The following is a 12,155-nucleotide window of genomic DNA, read 5'->3' as shown; positions in this document are numbered from 1 at the left end:
TGTTTGAGTTTGTTTTTACTCAGGTTAGCAAATCAGAATTAAGGAGATCATTCTCATGAAAAAACACCTTACCTTTATTCTATCACCAAGTGCAGAGGACTCGGCTCCTAAATTCAAAGGACCAGTAAAGTGCTGGCAGCTTTGCTGTGAGGCCTTTCCCTTTCACACACCCATTTGTGCAAATCTCACACAGTCCTTCAACAGAAGGGGAGACTTCACTGGAAAGGTTGATTTTTCCAGATTACAGGGTAAGAAAGATGTCTTTCATTGGTTCTGTCATCAGTTCCCTGGAGAACATCTCCAGCCAGTATCAGGACTGAGCCAAAACAGGAAGAGAGCTACCTGGGCTGGCTCTCACCTGCCCACCAGGGTGTTGGGTCTGTGGGGTAGGGTCCCATGGCTGCCACCTGACCACAGGACCTGGAAAGGCAAGGAAAGGCTGGCCACAGGGTGCCAGAGGCTGGCAATCAACCCCTGCCAATGCTGGGTGCCCACAGCCATGTGGAGTTCCTCCAAAATGCCATGTAGCTGGAAGTGAGGTACCTTGTAAGGCAGTACATAGCCTTTGAAAACAGCTAAAATCTGTGCATGGCATCAAGCAGGAGCCTAAAGGGAAGGCAGGACGTAGCTTTGAACTCATTACCTGTTTCATAGACTTGACCTGTTAAAGGTCTCAATGGCACAGAGCACATTTTGCCCAGAACCAGTGCATGTTGTACAGCTCTTAAGCACCTTCCATGCTAAGCAGTCAGCAAAACCTTCCACCCCACTTTGGAGCCTCTAATCCAGCTGTATTTTCCTAAGTATATAATCCACTGCTATATTACCAAAATCCACACACTGTGCTGCTTTTTGAAGGAAAACCTTCAGGCTGCTGCAGTCAGATGATTCAACAGCCATGGGCCAAATTGTGCATCCATGGACTGATTACACCTGGCACTGTGTGAATGGCCTGTATCTATGCTCTCTGTGCACCCCTCTGACACACCATGACAATGTGTTGCTCCTGGTCCTGTTTGGCCACATACCTAAGAGAATAAAATATCATACATATAAAATATCATACACATACCTAAGAGAATAAAATATCTGCTTTTCAGAAAAGCAGCCCAGCAGTGGGGTCAGGTGTGCCATCATCTGTAGGATGCAGTTGTGTATAAGCCAAGACAGGAAGGGAGGAAGGAGAGCTCCATGCTCTCACATGCCCTGGTAGATAGGCAGCTCCCTATACCATGTCCCATTCAGGAAGGCATGCCTGTAGCTTAAAGCTGTGTTGGCAGATGCTTGACTTCAACTTTTTCTTCCCTTGGCTTCTGGCTTTGTCTCTCCAAGTGAAGCATCTGGCCAGCAGAAATGAAGGTGGTCCACCTCCCAGGGTTCCAGGGGAGCAAGGAACTGACCAATCTGAACTACAGCCATCTTAAAACAGAGCCACCAAACCTCATAAATTTCTGACAGAGAAATAAAATGATAATTTATCTTTCATCACACTGGAATTCCCCAACCTCAGTATAAAAAGGATGGTTTAAAAAAAGTCCCTGAGCAATGAGTCAGATTTTGTTCAGGAGAGGTCTGCAGGGCTCAACTCACACTGCCATTGACTCTGGTGGTTAGCATACATCATAATTTTTTGTTCTTAACTGTAACACTGTGTAGCAAACAGGAGAATTGATTATACTGTGCAGTTACTTTTCCAAAGGAGTCTGTATGTGTCTGCATTGCAGTCAGCAGTGCAGGGCAGAGCTGGATCAAGCTTAGAGTAATTGGATCGGGGACTGAAGGTGGTTAGTTCTGCTGGCCTGCAGCAGCACATCCAAATTTCCATTGCCTACCGCTTCTGACATAATTTTCAAACTAGGCTATATAAGAAAAATGAAACCAAAGCCCAAACTCCCCTGCTTTACAGAAACACAGCATCAGAAAAGCAAGTCAAAACTGAAAGAGAAACTTGCCCAGGGAATGACTTGTCACATTTTGAAAAGCAGATTACAAAGGAAAAGTTCTCTCTTCAGGAAGCCAAAATTTTGCAAAACAATGTCACGTGTCATGCAAATAGTACACCCAAAACAATTCTTATTTTAAAATAACTACAATAGAAGAACAGGAAAATAGAAAAAAAGGCCAGGGGGATGATCTTACTCAAGTTTCATGCAATTTGGAAGTGCCCACGTGTGAGATGTTTGTTCAGAAATTCCAAGGGTTGTTTTGCTGTGCACACCCACACCAGCTGTTCATCCATGCTGCAAAATGCAGTGCAGTTACAGCTGCTCTGCAAGCAAACCAAACACTTGAAGATGACAGAAACAAAATCAATATTATGTTGTAATATCGTACCAGAAGAACACAGGAATGGTTAAAGACAGTTCTAGTATATAGGACTGCTGCAATATGAAATAAATAATTTTCAAGGTTATTCTGCAGGCTGCCACTTCTTGAAAAGACATGCCTGAGAAATGAAGTGCTCAGTACAAAGAGGCTGAAATGTTTCTGCACAGATAGCATGACAAGCATATTGAAGTGTGAGAGCTCAGGCTTATTTCCTGTATGAAGGAGAGAAAAGGAAAAAAATACCAACAAATTCGTGAGAAGAATAAAAGAGTATTGGGAAAAGCCTTGGAGATAGCCAGTTTTCCTGTTTTGAGGGAAGATACAATCTCAAAACTCACATCCCTCTCTTAGTGTTGTCAATACTTTGAGTCTGGACATCAAAGGGAAACTCACATTCCTGCTATCCCACTGCTAGCAAGAGCAAAAACACCCACCATGCATATCTAGCCTCTAGCACAGAGCTGTGGTTGAGAATTATGAGGGATTTGGGAACAATCACAAAACAACATATTGTCAGCGTTTTTTGAAGACCTTTTCAGTGGTTTTAGTTGAAATTCCCTTCCAAACTGAAAGCAAGATTTTTAAAGCTTTCAGAGTGCTAGAGAGCCCTTTCCCATCACTTTACACAATGGTCTCTTGCTCCCTCAATATACTAGCAGTTGTGATAAAATGCAATTTATTTTCAGCCTAGTGGGGAATCACAAGCAAAAAATGTCTGTGACCAAAGGAATGTTGGAAAAATAGGTCCTGAACAAATGCAGGAGAGGAGTAAGTGACAAAAAGCATTGGCAGGAGGAAACCAAAGGCACAGACCTTGGGGAGCCAGCACTGAGCATCCCACACTCCTGGGGCATGCAGAGCAGAAAACACTGACCCTGTCTCCCCTGCATCTTCCCATGGTGATGTCCACGTGACTGGCTGCCTGTAGGACAGGATGGATCTGCCTGTATGGGTGTCTCTGGGACACGAACAAGAAGCTGATGAAACAGAAGAACCCGGTTTCATTTCCTGCATGTTTATCCTACAGTCAGTGATGGGATTGATACATTCTCCAGATTATCAGTATTGGAAGGTTTATGTTTCTTGGTCTTTTCCTAGTCCTTCCTTAAAACTACGTGAAAATCCCTCTCCAGACTTCTCTGGGACAGCTGAAGCTGCAGGGAATGTTTTATGATACTCCTCAAGCTGCTGTGAAGCCCAGGGAGGCCCCTGGCATGGCGCACTCTGTCCCTGTGGGGGCTGGCTGTGCCCTGGCACCCGGCTCCGCTGGGCTGGGTGGGGACCGGGGCTGTCACTGCAGCCCGTGGGAAGGGTGACCATGATCTGGGCTGCCCCAAAGAGTCTTGGGGTTCCAGGTGTGTGTCTAAGATACAAGGACAACACCTATTCCTGTACTTGGAGCGAGTGGAGCAGCAGCTAAATTCATACCAGACAGTGTCCCCTCATTCATCCAAGGATGCATAGTGGTCACTAAATAACTCAGTATTTTCAAGCTTCCCAGTCACATCTCTTCAGAATTAAGCTCCTTTAAACTTGTTTGAGCAGCCACGATGGGCAGCGGGGGCTGTCCTTGCCTGTCCCCGCAGGCAGGTGGCAGCCTGTGTCCGTGTGTCTGTCCCACGCGGCAGGGGGCAGCCTGTGTCCGTGTGTCTGTCCCACGCGTGTCCCCGCGGCAGGTGGCAGCCTGTGTCCACTCTCCTCTCTCAGAACCGACCCTGTCATTGTGCTGAGCCAGCTCTGGTTTTTGCATGGGATCCCCCAAATCGTGTTCCACAAGACTCAAAATGACACATGCAGTGCTGTGAAAACTCGGTGTGACAGCTTTGTGACAGTCCCCAGGTGCGAGGATGGGCACTGCCTGGCTCCCTCCAAGCATTCCTGGATCAGGCAGGAGATCCCACGCTGCTCCCAGACCACAGCACATCGCTTGGCAGAGCTCCTTGTAAACCTAAGAGCACATGGAAAAACGGTGTCATAACAACACATCCAGGCTGCAAACTGAGCTCTCTGCAATCTGCAGCTGGCACTGCACTGAAGTACGTGCTGCACTACCTGTGCCAACACGAATGTGCATTGCCTTAGTAAATATTCGCTAATAAAATAAATCAGTTGAGACTTAGACATTCACTTTGATTCTAGCGTGCACAACTGCCAAAATATAATCAAAGGTAGGTGTTGGCAATGCCTGTGAAAGCCTAGGGAAGACAGGATGGCTGTCCTAAAGTTTGGCCCTCTGAAGGGTAGTCTTTGTATTGCCACAATCAAGTGAAAAAACAACTGGTGAGGCTGAGGGAGGAGAAGGAGTGGGTGGTAACAGTTTAGAGGCTTTTTGGAGGAACTGGCTTATGAATAATACCCTTAATTACTGCAACATGCTATGGTAAATGGTCCTGTCTACTTTCTTTTCCAGGCTCATGAGTTAGCCTATCATTTTAAATAACTATACATTACATGCAGTTTTGACTTCTGTTCTAGCTACAGAAATGTTGGGAATAACCACCTCATGAAGATTTGCCAAGATTTTTTTTCAATCTTACAGAATCTATGGCTTTTGCTTCCATCAGAAAAACTGGAACAACTATGAGCGCTTGAAGATATATAATCCTGTACCAGGAGACATCAGACAGAGGTTGCAAAGTACTCCATGTCCTGTGTTTTTTTGTTAGATCTATTTATGTATCTTTGGGAAACAACAATTCAGCAAGGAGCTGTGCAAGGTACCCAGGTTACTGAGATGTCTTTCCCAAGAAAGCACCTTTTTGTAGGAGCTTTATTCAGATCCCCCTGCAGCACTCAAAAGCTTCTCTCTGACACCAGACACACTGCTACAAGGAGCCCATAGAGCAGAGAGCAGCCCATAAAGATGCTATGAGGAAAGAAATGAGCAGCATTAATCAATGCCACCCAAATAATAACAATAGGTAACAGGCAGCCTTTAGGGAGCCCAGGACAAGCAGTCAGGTGAACAGTTACATTGGCAAATGCCTTCAAGGATTCCTGAGCTGTGGCCCCACTGCAAGGTCCCTGGGGTACTGACTGCAGCCCAATTACATTTATCAGGTGACCCAGGGAATTCACACTGCAGGGAACAGCAACATGCCTGGAAAACTCCTGGGGTTCTCTGCCCTCTTATCATTGCTTGCCTTTACAACTGTAAGGCTATTAACCTGCTGTAAATGCAACTTTTTAAGGTCTCTTCTTATTTGTAAGTGAGAACAGATGAGTAAATGAATGAGCTGGAATATGAGGACACAAGATAAAAGATCTGTTCTGTGTAAGTCAACAGTCTTTCAGAGACCAGCTTCATTCCCCCTCATCCAGAGACATTCCTACACAATCACAATAAAAGGCACATATCTTCCAAGAACTGCTGTTTTCAACATCCCCTAACTCATCCAGCTATAAACCAGCCACCAACAAAACATCCAAAAGCATTTCTCAAAAAGAAATACTGTTTTCCTACTTTTTTATCTCAGCTGTGGATGTATTTCAAAGAAAGATAGTCATGTATAGATTGTTTCCCTGAAGTGCAGGAAATGGTTCTTCCAAATGCAACTAATTCAAATTAAATCAATACATTATGTTTGGACAGCAACCAGCTGCAGAAAATTTTAGCAAAGCAAGTGTTAGAGGCTGTAAGTTGTTCAAAATAGGACTTCAAGTGCAGTCCTGCTCTACTTGGTTTCAAGTTAGCTCTTAGGATTGAAGAGACTATTACCACTAGAAAGCAAGAAGAATTTTTCTTTTCTAGGCAGCATTCCACCTGAGGTTTTAATCAGCTATCAGCTTACTACTTAACAAATTTAGGCAGACTTACAGAAAACCTTAGTATGGGAAAGCCCACAGGGCCATCCATGACAGAGTCAAAAAGCAAAGCAAACTTTCAAAACCTAAATCTACTAGAATAGGACTCTTGGAACTAAAGGCATAACTTAAAATGCAATGATGCCTACCTTTTTGGTGTCTTGACACATGATCAAGCAAAGAAATGCAAGTTCTTCCTCCTTCTTCTGCTCTAACCTCACATTTATTGGTGCTGGAGATGTGAACACTGACACGAGCTGTAGCAGCACTTGCCTGGAAAACCTTCTGTGCTCTGGAGCAGAAAATTGCAGGCAAGTCCCCCACCTTCCAGAGATAAGTCTGGGCCATCTGAGGACATCTCTTTCCTCATTACTCTTGTTGAGGCTGTTCCACTGTGTGTACTGTGTGTACTGTATTCATTGCTGCGTAAGTTTTAGATGGATTCTCTCTGTTCCAGGTACCCTAAATGATCAGATCAGCCACACTGGCTATCAGGTGGCCACTTGGCACAGGAAAGGCAGCCAAGGAATTGTCATTTATAAACCTAGCAAATGCTCAGGGGCTCAGCACTGAGACCTCATTTGTTGACACTGGCATCTACTGAGACAATAAGTACCTGAGATTTTCTGTGGAACTGTTTTGGGTTAGATTGCAGGAGTTAGCAAGAATAAAAGACATGCTGTGAAGGCCGTGTTACACTGCAAAGTTTCTTACTTGGTCACACTACACTGTCCTTTGGGATTTTTCTTTTGTATTGTTCTTTTTTCCTAATAAGGTGTCTGGGACTTTCTTCTTTGAGAACACAGTTCTGTTTAAAATATCAAACAGGAAATTAGGTCTTCCAGCTAAGGTGAAACCCTGGAATTTTTCCTGTTGAACAATGGACTCCAGAGAGAGTTCCTATTTAGATAAGAAAGGGCTGGAAATTCCAGCCACCTTAAAATAGATGAACAAAATCCTTCTGCTCCAAAAGCTACTGGTACTTTCTGAGACTTAAGGTCATTTATGCCACTCCTTTGCCCTGCTGGTCCTTTGCCCTGAGGAAGGATTAACTAGATGTTTTTGTCCCATCTCAGAGATGGAGATTCCAAAACTCCTCATATTGATATTTCTCAACTTCTACTCTTCAAAACTATGTCTTAATATCAAAATGAACTCCTAGTGTATTTCCAGCCCTGTCATACTCACCACAACATGCAGAAGAGATGGTTCCCACCCTTTCAACACCAGCCTTTTGCATATTTGAACACCATTGCCATGCTTTTTGGCTCTCCTATTTGTTTTTTCTTGCACCTTTAGTTTACACAGCACTAGTTTTCCCAGCATTTCTTTGAGGGGTGTGTCTTGTATCACAATGACAAGCACACAAAAATGAAAGGAACATTGTTTTTCTCCTTTTTTTGCATGATGACATTAGCAGTATAAAGTAGGCTAATTCAGTTACCCTTGAATTTCCCTATGGTTGACTCTGAAACTTGCTGATCAGTCTCCAAAGCAAGAGTGTACTTTTAGATGTATACATTTTTGTGTACAATTGAACAAGCAGGGACTCCTGACTTTCCCTCACATGACAGTAGATATGCTTAGGGATTTACAATGTCCAATTCAGGATTCTTTTCAAAAATCTTACACTCAGTTATTTCAGTCTAATTCTGCTACAGCGCCTGTATTCATTGCCACCCCAGCACAAGAAGCAGAAATGATGCAGTTAGTGTTCTAATGCTCAAATACTTGGCAAAAATATAACATCTGAAATGAATTTCCTTGGCTCATAACTTGCAGGCATGCTTTTCAAGTGTGAATGTATTTTACACAGGACCAAGTTTGCTGTCACAACCAGACCTTGGCTTAGCCTGGCTCTTTTTTCACATCTCCTCTGGGAGAAGTCCCATGGAGTTGGGCTCTGTATGAAAACATTGGGTATTACTATGCTTTGGACTTCATTTCCAGAGGAAGCACTGCTTTCATCAGGATGAAGTCTGTATTCACCTAACTTAGAGAAATAATCTTAAAGAACTCTGTGTATCTGCTTCCTTTATTCTGCTGTCATGCTAAGGGTCTGCTAAGGAATTCTCTTTTCTGCCTCATCCTGATTGTATGAAGGCCACAAGTATGCAGTTTGTTTCTTTAAATTGATGATTTTCTGTTACTTTGTCAGGATATAAATACATTTCTTAACTTTCTAAGGAACCATTAAATCTCTGGAAATATTAAGAGTTATCAGATCAGAATTACAAGAAAAATAACATTTCATGCTAACCAGAGACCATTAACCCCTGCCCTTTGCCATCATAGCTTTGCTGCTTTACCCATCTTTTCACTAATTAGTTACAAGATACAGCCAGACCAGTACCAGGAATTGTGACCAGTCAAAAATTAGCTTTCCTGGAATTAGTTTTTAAAATTAAATTTCAACATAACTCTTATGCCCTTTATTACTGCAGCTCTTTCTGAATCATTGCAATGGCTTTCTGAATCATTATAATTAATCAGCTCCTTCCCTGCTGCTGGGACATTGCAGGCAGCCAAAGAAGGTGCTGACTTTTCAGATGTGACCCTTGGTGTGCTTGTTCAGAGAAGGTTTTAGGATGTGTATAGATAAGAACTTCATTAAGAGCACTGCTCAGTGCCAGAGGAAACTCCTTTTAAAGTACCTTATCACTAAAATAAGTTCTGAAATTAAATTAGATAACTGGATATCAGTAATACTAAATGCATTAAACCAAGCAAGGCAAATAGGTACTTCTGTCTCAAATTCAAAGGCATTACTTTATACACAAATATATAATTGGTTGTGAGAACACATGCAATAATTTAGATGAACAAAACACTGAAGAATACTAAGAAACAGGCATCATGTGCCGTAAATCTCACATATCCATGTGTCCTGCATGCTATTCATTACTGGTGGGCTTCCTTTCATGCCTGGGGTTGTCAGCATCTTTAGTGTCCATATCACACAGCTAATATCCTACAGATGTAATTATTTTTTTCACTGTATCCATCACTACCCTGGAGAAGACTCCTTGTCAGATGACAATGCTGAACCAGTTTATGACCAGTATAACTTTGGATTCCAGATAATTTTTGGAGCTCAAGCTCAGGCAGACATCCAATCCTCCCTTTGGATCTACATCCCTGGAGATGCTCCTTGACTTACCAGCCTGGGGGGAAGCTCTGTGACCCAAGCTGTGCACAGGCTCCTTTGGCACCTTTCCCTACGCAAGCAGTCAGACTTGCTGCATTCTGATGAAGTGAGAAGGAAAAGGAAAAGAAATACAGAAAATGTTTAACAGAAAGCCCATCTGAACACAAATAAAGTAAACAGCATGTGCCACAGCAACAGACAAATGTTTGGAAGAACACAGTGCTAGAGGGCTGCCAGCGGTCACTCAGCTGAAACAGCTCCAGGGTCTGGGACATCAGTCACAATGTTTACCAGAAGCCAAAACATAGCCCAGCTCAGCAAGCCAAACAAGCACTGAACACAGCCAGCACCCAAAAAATCATTCTGAGGCCTCTCAGGTTTGTTGCAGTTTGGGATATGGTGGCATCTGACAGAAGCTCATCTCAGCAGCCTCTCTGCCCTCCCACTAACCTGCCAAACCTCTGTATTTGTAGCAGCATTTGAATATCCATGTTAAATACATGGAGCACTACTTGCTAATGCACTATAATTGAAGACATATAGATGTGTCATATTTTGTCCCTTACATGCAATCTTTTTGGTGGCTGCAGTGGTACAGATGTTCAGAATATTAGCAACAGATGTCAAAATTCACTTTCTTCTTTTAAAAATCTGATTTTCTTCTTCCATCTGTGCATCTGTTACATTTAGGTGTGTCAGATAACAAAAAGCTACTGGCACCTCCAGAATGAAAGCAGCAAAGAGAATGGTTCATCACAGAGGCCACCACTTCCCCTGGTACCACAACACCAACCTAATGCCTTCCTACCTCCCCCAGGAAGGGATCAGCAGCACTGCTGGCAGCTAGCAGGTTTCTCTGTGGGTATTCTGAATTGCATTATCACAGGGCAGATATAGGATAGTCTGCAGGGAGACAGCCCAGATAAATAGGAAGAACTGTAAATACATGGTATTTACATGGTAAATGGCAAATATATGGTAGGAACCCAACAGGCAATCAGAGCTGATTGCCTATGGGATGCACACAGGAACCTAAGATGAAGCAGGAAAGGACCTTGCAGGAAACCAGGCTGAGAAGAAGACAGACATAGTGATATGGAGACTGCATGGGAAGGAAACCATAGGTAAACAGGTAAATTATTTCTATTAAAAAAAGTAACTGCAAGTAAAAGGAAGAAGATCAGGGATGGTACCAAAGCACAAACCAACATGTCTTATGGCTGCCTGTTTATTTGTTTGGCATTTTTCTGCCTTGGCCTGCCCAGTGTCAATATAAGGTGTGTCCCATGCCACTGCTGTAGGTAACACACCTAAACAACTAATTTTGGTTATGTAGCTACAGTCGAAGAAAGAGTTTCCTTGGCACTAATCAAGCCTAGACCTATTAGAAGAATCCCTTGGAAATTAATAGATTGAATTTTCCTTTCATTTAGATGGCTGACATAAGTCATTCATTTCTATGCAATTATTTTTTAACTTCTACCAGTCTAAGTTGTATTGGAATTGCAAGAGGATGATGTCTCCTTACCACAGGACTCAGACCACACTTTCCAGACAGCTGCTCTGGAGGGCCCTCTGTCACATTGTGCAATGGTTGCAGAAACTTTCAGTTCCATCCATGTGTGGAAAGAATCAAAATAGAGAACTGAAGAAGAGTTGAGTTTTGAGACGTGTAGGAAAAAGCCCAGACCAAGGGATATGATGTGCTGCATTATGATACATCACAGAAAAAAATAATTCCTATTACCTAGTATGCAGGAAGGAAGGAAAAGGAGCTATAACATGTAGAAGCTCAATACTCAATGAGCTCTTACTCCAAAATAATTCTAGAACCTAAATTTAAATAGAAGGGTGTACTTGGCTTCTGCTTTTATTAACTGGATAAATGTCAATATTCAGTTTTGCCACTTTCAAGTTTAAAAATTTGAAACAACGTAAATATTTTATTTACTTTCAGGAAGCTAGATCGTTTCAACAGCTGCAGCCATACCATATCAAGTGCAAGATAAAACTTTTGCACGACAAACAATGGGACAGTAGCTTCACATAGGCTCCATCTGCAAAAAAATGGTTTTCCTCCCTCACTGTTAAATGAAGGTGTCAAAAAATAATAGCCAAACTGCATAAATGGCCATCTACATTTTATCCCATTTATCACCTACCTATTCTTAAACCTCTTAAAGTTATCTCTTGGGTTGTACTTGAATTTCAGTCGTGGCCTGGAGCATCTCCAGTGTTGAGGACAAGAAATACACCAGAATATCTCAATTTTTTGGTCAACCTATTTCCACAAGAAGAATGGATCTGCTGCTATTGCAAAAAAAAAAAAAAAGTTTTTGTTGCACGCACACAAACTGGGTGTGCAATGCACAGACTGCCAGTGTGGTGCTCCTTGAAAGCAGTGGAGCTCTGCTCAGGCATGGCACACCCCCTCAGTGCAGTGTGTGCATGCTTGGGGAGGACACCAGCAAGGAACAGGTTGCCACTGCCAGAACACTTTGTGCAAGCTACTGCCAGCCACCTCCTTCCTCAGGAATCACCTGAGACCACACTGGGACTGAGCCAAAAAATTGCTCTGGCAAGAGGAATAGCTTGTACCTGGGCACCTTGAGCTCCTCAGCCCCTCCTATCTGATATTTGCCCATCCTTTTCCAGCTTGGAAACCACCATGTGCACTCCAGGATGACAGGCAAAGAAACAGCTCCCAGCTTTGTTCTCATAACCCACTAATTATTCCTGGAGCAAACAGGAAGAAAAATATTGGAGACTTTGCCTGGTCTTGAGGGCATCTGCTCCTCACCTGGCAGAGGTGCATTTTTTGCCAAGGATCCTGTTCTGCACAGAAACTTTCCACAGGCAAGACTGACCCTGGAAG

The sequence above is a fragment of the Melozone crissalis genome, unplaced genomic scaffold (genome assembly GCF_028551555.1).
Source record: "Melozone crissalis strain CALT ecotype California unplaced genomic scaffold, PUWL_Pcris_2 ptg000019l_1, whole genome shotgun sequence".
Taxonomy (NCBI): Eukaryota; Metazoa; Chordata; class Aves; order Passeriformes; family Passerellidae; genus Melozone; species Melozone crissalis.
The sequence above is the reverse complement of the archived record's forward strand: the minus strand, read 5'-3'. Positions refer to the sequence as shown.